Source organism: Crocodylus porosus, unplaced genomic scaffold (genome assembly GCF_001723895.1).
Source record: "Crocodylus porosus isolate Cpor-Errol unplaced genomic scaffold, CroPor_comp1, whole genome shotgun sequence".
Lineage (NCBI taxonomy): Eukaryota > Metazoa > Chordata > Crocodylia > Crocodylidae > Crocodylus > Crocodylus porosus.
Window position 1 is genome coordinate 9,076,115 of NW_017728931.1, and position 7,450 is coordinate 9,083,564.

A 7,450-nucleotide genomic window follows, 5' to 3' on the forward strand; every position below is an offset into this window, starting at 1 on the left:
TGCCCACTTTTGTAGCCTGTCTAAATCTATTTGCAGCCTCTCTCTTCCTTCAAGTGTGTCCACCTTCCCCCACATCTTGGTGTCATCAGCAAACTTGGACAGCATGCTTTTAACCCCCTCGTCCAAGTCACTGATGAAGATATTAAACACTCAACCCTGGGATATCCCACTTCTCACATCTCGCCAGGTTGATTACAACCCATCCACCACTACTCTCTGGGTGCGCCCCACCAGCCAATTTTTTACCCATCTAACTGTGTAGGCATCAATGCCACAGTCACTTAATTTATTGATGAGGATGGGGTGAGAGACAGTTGTCAAAGGCCTTCTTAAAGTCTAGAAAGACTACATTCATGGCAACACCATCATCCAAGGATTTAGTTACTTGGTCATAAAAGGCAATCAGGGTGGTCAGGCGGGACCCGCCTTTGATGAACCCATGCTGATTGCCCTGAGCATGATCTCCCCTGCTGGCCCCTCACAGATGTGCTCCTTGATGATTCTCTCCAAGGTCTTCCTAAGTGAGGTGACGCTTACTGGCCTACAGTTACTTGGGTCCTCCTTCCTCCCTTTCTTGAAAATCGGGACCATATTAGCCAGTTTCCAATCCCCCAGCACCTGGCCAGATGACCACGAATGCTCATACAGCCAGGCCACGGGCTCTGCAATGACCCCTGCCAGCTCCCTCAACATCCTTGGGTGGAGGGCACCTGGATCTGCAGATTTAAAAATGTCTAGCCCTTCCAGAAGATCCCTAACTACATCTGCACTGACTGAAGGCCTGACAGAGCTATCACTGAGATTGTCCCTAACTCTGGTAGGTGGGATGTCCTGGTTCCTGTTTAAGAAAACAGAGGCAAAGAAACTGTTAAAAATATCAGCTTTCTCATCTGGCATAGCCACAAGATTACTGTTTGCATCTTGCAGGGGCCCTGCATTGCCTGGTGCCCTCTTCTTGCTCCCGATGTACTTGAAAAAGGACTTTTTGTTGTCTTTAATTCTGGGTGCTAGCCTGAGTTCCACCTCTGCCTTGGCCTTCCTTATAGCCCTCCTATACTGACAGGCCGAGGAGGAATACTCCTCTTTGGTGATAGCTCCTCCCTTCCACTGGTTGTATGCCCCGCTTTTGGTCCACCCCTTGCCTGGGGAAGCTTCCAAGGAGGTATAAGGAGGAGAGCTTTAGGGACCCCAGCAGCTGGGCTATGGCTATGTAGGAAGAATCAGAGAGGAGGATACCATGTTCAGGGGCTTGAACACATCAATACTGTTAGTTTGGGGGGGAAAGCTGTTGAACATGCTGAAAGTGGAAAAAAGTCCATTTTGGCCAAGTCCAACCTGTGATGTCACTAAATCTGCCTATGCCCTCAGCCAAAGGGTTTGGGGGAGAATGGCAAGGAGAGAGCTGGGGCATTCACCTGAGCAGGGTGGAGGGGAAATGCCACCTGCTATATATTCACAGCTGCTGCTAACTATAATGACTGTCCTTGTCCTAGATGGGGTATCATGCTCATATCAGGGTTATCTTCCTGTCTGACTGGCCTTGTAACTGCAAGATGAAAGGTGAGATTCAGCTTCCAGGAGGAAGATGCAGGAGTCAAGGCCCAAACCATGTCCCTGTTATGTCCATCCATCCACATCTCCAGTTATTATTTAACCACCTGTTTACATGTGGAAATCTGTAAAGTTATGTCCCAGTCTTGTTAGTATCATCCTGAGCACAGCCTTTTGAGAAATCAGTCTGCAATGCATCATGGGAACAATTTGTCATTCCTTGCTGCCCCCAAGGTGGGGTTCCATTATTTTCTGGATGTGGGATGACCAACATTGCCTCCTGAAGATCCACAGGGAAACGCAGAACTTCCTGGTGCTGCACAAGGTACTCCCCGAAAACACAGGAGCTCCAGGACATGGCTGAGACGTAGTTAAAAGACTCCTATTTGGTACTGAACTGGGTTGTTAGTGTTGCCCATTCCAGACCTTCATCTTCACAGATGGCCAAATTATGAAGTTAAGTGTAATAGTGTTCACATTTGAGCAGTAATGCATGCCAAAAACGAATGAGACCCTTGAAAGACATGTTTGTTACGTGCAGGTAAACAGCAAGAGAAAGTACATGTCAGCATGTTACTGAACTAAAGAAAATGAGTAAAAACTGTGCTTTTGGGAACTTAAGAGAATCTCTGGTTAGAGATGGGATTATTTATGGCACTACAGACACTGCATTGCACATGTGGACATCCCCTAAGTAAGGGAACCATTTTGCCAGGGGCTGCAGATTCCATACATAAAAGCCTCACATGCAGTTGAGAGCAGAGCCGGCTTTAGGGAAAATGGCACCCTGGGAAAGCTTGTATTTAACATCATTCTCTGGCACCTCCACCTGGCACTGCCTTTCCAAGTCGGTGGTGGTACTGCAGGCAGAAGCAGGGGTGCAGGGTGTGGGGTACAGTGCAGCAGGGAGGTAGAGTGGCATGGTACATCAGACAGAAGAGTGGTCAAGTGTAGCATGAACTGAAGTAATGTAGCTGATGTTAACATAGTGTGATAGTAGTGAAATGTAACCATGTTAGTCTTGTCCTGTAAGTAACTTGAAAACTCCATTTTGTATTCTTTTGCTTGACGTAAGTGAATGAACTCTGTATGCCCTTTTATGAAGGAGTGTATGTGACAGGGTGAATGGTGAGAGACTGGCACAGAGAAAAAAAAAAAGTTTTACCTGTTTTTGTTAGCAACAAGGTGCCAAATGTGTAAGTTACCAGTACGTAAACTAATTAATAGATAGCTGAAGAATCTCTTTGAGGCCTAGGGTACAAAGGAGATAACAAAGAGAAGGAATGCACACATCCTGCCAGATGGGTAGCAAAGACACTTCAAGGCTGAGATACCAACTTTTACGACTGAATTTACCTCGGGCTGAGATAAGCAGAAGATGGATGAGAAACAACTGAAAAAACAGAAATTGGCTATGGAAACCCCCCAAAGTGCAGAACAAAGGATGCCAATCCTTATAAAAGAGGACTCTGAGAAAATACCAGGAGGATGAGTTTCTCTCAACTGCTGCTTTCTTTGGAGCACAGAAAAATTTGTTCACCCCACTCCAGCTGCTATCTCCATGCTCTCTCAATAGGTCTGGACTGGCCATCCAGTGCTCCTATTGATCTGCTGCTGCTGGTAACTATAATATCTAAATGTAATCATTGTTTTGTGTTTATGTATGCTTGTGTGTGATGGTGTGTATGATGATTTGTGTGCATCTGTATGAGTGGTGTGTCCGAACCTCAATGTCTAATTCGTGTAATCAATAAACATGGCATTGTGCCTTATCCCCCTTTATAGGGTCTTGCTTGTGATTTGAGTAATTGGCAATTTGTGTAACATAAGCACTGCTACTGCTGTGTGGGAGCATGGCAGGCAGACTGAAGCAGGCACTACCCCGCCTCCACGTGCCTGGCTTGGCTTTTCCAGAGCACTGCCTAGAGGTGAAGGGAGCCTGGCTGAGCAACAGTCCTCTTGCCTGGGATGGGGGCCAGCTGGGGATGGAGTGGGGATGGGCTGGGTTGGGTAGAGAGAGAGCGGTGAATGAAGGCTACTCACACGTGTGCACCTGTGTGCGTGTGGCACCCCCCTGACCACAGCACCCTGGGCAGTCATTCATTTTACTCACCCCTAAGGTCAGCTTTGGTTGAGACTGCATCAAAAGAATTGTAATTAAATATATTTGAATCAAGCCAAATCAAAGAGAGGGAATGGATTTTGTCAGTGGAGATGGAAGGATCTTAGTCTTTGGACCTTATGAGACATGGGAACCTATGGCCGTAGGCAGCAGCCCCCATCCTAGGATGACGTATCAGGTCAGTAGATGGGTGCCTCTGCTGCTCTCTCTCTGACCAGTGCCACTGGTCCTTCCGAGGCTTCTCAGGCAATAGTTCTACCCTCGTATGGTTCAATCTTTATAGTGTTGACATGGACGCCAACATACAGACATTGCTGAGAACCTCAGGAATGACACAGAGATTGTGTGCAAATGAATAACAGCAAGGATGGGGAGGCAGTGGCTGAGTGGTGGTGAGAGGGCAGCAGTGAGTGTCAAATGCTGAGAGTAGGGACGGGATCACGCAGACTAGGATTCAGGATAAACTGGGCTTAGTCGGGCAAAGTGAATTATACTGGATCCTGATTGAACTTGCCTCTCTTGCTGTCTCATATCAAAGCCCAACTCAGCAGAGACAGGCGTTGCCTTGCCTGTTGTGAAGCTGCATGATTCTTAGAATGAGATTGATAGCAGGATGTTCCTCTTTCTCATTTCTATTCCCCATTGCTATTTCCTTCATTTCATGTTTATTGTGAAGGAGTGGGGAGGGTGTTGGGGTCTGTCTAGTTCCATTTTTAGGCAAGAAGTGTCCAGTAGGAACAAAGCTGACACAAGAGTTGTTGAAATATCACTTCCCCTCTAAGCCACTTCCTGCAGGGCGACTTCAGGCTTCAGCTCAGCCTGAGCACTCAATCCCACCAGGCACCAGCCCTCATCATGTTGGACCAGTGCAGCTGGTAGAACTCTCTGCCAAAGGACAACTGTGTCCTGTTGCCAGGCGTGTGCGAGGGAGTTTCTGGGTGTTTGTGTGGGTATGTGTGTGTGCATATGTGAAATCTGGGGTCACTGGAGAGGACAGTGAGCCCCTGGACTAGAAGATAAGCATGAAGGGGAGACCGGGCCCTGGAGGTGAGTTGATCACTAGGGAATCCTTTCCTCTGTTCTTAGGGTAGTGGGTGGGTGAGAAGGTGGAGAAGGCAAAGGGCAAGGGGTGATGAATAAGGTCAGATCAGGAGAAAGACCTGAGATATCAGGAAACAGTAGTTGGAGACGATGGAAAAGTGCCAGTGAGCAGGGAAGCAGGGAGAAATGGGGCTGGGCAGAGTGGGCCATGAGAAAAGGGGAAGGGGGAATGAAATGTTAGTGGGTGATGCAGTGACCTTCAGTTCCCTTGAATGACACACACACAAACAGTTCCTACAGAGGAGTGGCTGCCTCTTTTCAGTAACATTATGGAGGCAAGCTCCTTTGGGTGATGCCAGCCATGAAGATCCCTTCCACACCACAGATGACTGGCTCATTGATATCCCAATCAGCGCATTTCCTGGTGTTGTAAAGATCCTGGTACAATTCTCACCAGAGAAACAGCCCTCTTGTTACCAGCCCTCTGGTCTCTTCATCCTGCTGCCCTTTTGATGCTCCTTAGTTGACAGATCAACCTGGAATTTTGTTTTACTGAGGGACAGGAGAAGATGGAGACACAGGGAGAGGAAAGCTGCAAGAAGAGGGAGTGGGAGAGAGGGTGAGCTGGAAGGGTAGAAAACAAGGAATTAGTGGGGGGGAAGCAAGAAACCAGAGGAGGATTGAAGGGCAGGGAAGGGGAGATGTAGAAAGAAATGATGACAGGAGGGAACTGGGGGAGAGAAAGATGCAGTGGGGCAGGATAGGGAGAGAAATGGGACATACCAGCCATGGAGATACGAGGGGCAGTAAGAGGAGATGTGCAGGGAAAGGAACTAGGAGAGAAACATGGTGAAGCTGTAGAAGAAGACTGAGGACTGGGGGCAGAGGGGGCAGAGGAAGGTGCAATAGAAGCTCCAAGAGGTACAGTAGTTGCTTTGGGCCTTGCATCTGACCTATCTTGTAATTACAAGTAGCAGAATCCTGTTGTGGTCACCAAGAAATCTCCACCCCCAGCCTGTCCCCAGACATGGTGCTGGGAACAGGCTGGTGGCAGTTGCCTCCTGCTCTCCTGGCCTGGGCAGTGTGATCCCTGCTCTTGCCTTGTGTTTTTCAGTCCCTGCTGAGGAAAGAGGAGGCTGTCTCCGGCTGAGCCCCTGGGCTCTTCTGATTCCTGCCCTGATCTTCAAAGCCTGTGTCACATGTGGCTGCCTTGGTGGGTGCTGGATGCTGTTTATTCACCTGCACTGAGGTGGGGGTTGAAGGAAAATGGAGTGGGGAGATATAAACAGAAGGGGTTATATCACTGTCCTTGCACACAGTCCTCTCCAGGAAATGTTCTCTACAGATTAATCAACTTTGCTCTTCCCCCATGCCTCATCCTAGGAAGACAGAAGAGCTCCTGGCTAAAGTTGTGACTGGTCAGTTTAGCAGCAGTGGGAGGACAGCAACCCCCAGTCCAGCTGTGCATCTTTCTGTTGCAGGGTGCCATTCTGCCCTGTGCTAGAGCTGAAGAAATGCCTTTTGTTGATCGAAGGCAAAGAGGGACCTTTACACCATCTTCTCTGAATGCAGGCCAGCAGGGAATTTATGACGTTCAATTGTCATAGTCCTTTTTGCCCAAAACCGTGGTGTAGGAAAGTCTGTGGCCCTCTGAGCATCGCAAACCAGCTGCAGGCTGTCAGGATAATGTATCTGGCTGGGAGTCTGGGGCCAGCTGGAAGTGAGGACCAGGTAATGAGGGTGGAACCACAAAATGGCTTAACAACTCCAGCAGATCCCAGCATTAAACCCACCCCTCTTGAATGTCTAGAGGAGGACAGCAGGGCTTTTGTTTGGTTGGTTGCTCTGTTCCTTGTGGGAACAAAATAGCTCAATGTAGAAGAAACTAATTTGTGAACTTCAAGGAAAACTGACTCACAGGGTATGTGACCAGCTTTGATGTGGCAGTTCCATTTTCAGTGTCGTTAAGTAGCCAGTTCTTAACCCATGTCGTATATGTTCAATACGATTTGGTGCTGTTATTAATCAGAACAATGTGCAGGACTAGAAATATAGACCAGGGTTTGGAAGAGGCCTGACAGATCTTGTAATCTAGTAATCCCCTGCAGAGATGGAGGATGCCTTAATCCTGAACCAGCCCAGACCAATGCCTGCCCGGGCTCTTCCTGAAATCTCCAGGGAAGACAGTTTCTCAGCTTTGTGAGGCAGGTTCTTTCCCTGTCCTACTGCTCGTACAGTGTGTATGTTTCTCCTGAATTTTGAATTGAATTTGCTTAGTTATAGTCTAAAATCACAACACTTCTCCATCTTGAAAACTGCTTTCATGTGTTCCCTTAAGCTCTTTTTCTCTAAACTAAATGTACATACTTCCTTTACTTTTAATGCGTGTGGCCTGCTGTCCAACCACTTTGTCATCTTTCTGCCTCACCTCTGACTGTCTCCAGTGTCTGTATTTCCTTCTCAATATTTAGTGTCCAAACCTCAGCAGAGCAGCTCAGCTCAGGCTTAACCAGCACTAAGTAGAGTGGTTCTATCATCTCCCTTGTTCTGCAGACACTGGTTTTGTTAATGCAATCCAAGCTTGGATTCTTTGCTTTTTTTAAGGTAGCATTGTTGAGGAGTTTGTGACCCCTTGCGGAGCTACTCCCAAAGACACAGAGTCGCTGTCTGTCTCAAAATTTATTCAGCATGCTGGGCACCCTGAGTGAACTCAGAGGCCCCGAATAAAACTGTTAG

The 7,450-nt window shown here is 47.8% G+C and overlaps 1 long non-coding RNA gene across 1 annotated transcript in view; it reads right to left on the reverse strand.

Moving 5' to 3' along the window:
• Positions 1 to 4,730: 4,730 nt before the first annotated feature.
• Positions 4,731 to 7,450, reverse strand: part of LOC109316253 — a 19,381-nt gene continuing 16,661 nt past the window's right edge. The window contains exon 3 of the long non-coding RNA XR_002102782.1: positions 4,731 to 5,934. This is a non-coding gene — a long non-coding RNA (uncharacterized LOC109316253). The remainder of the gene's footprint in view (positions 5,935 to 7,450) is intronic.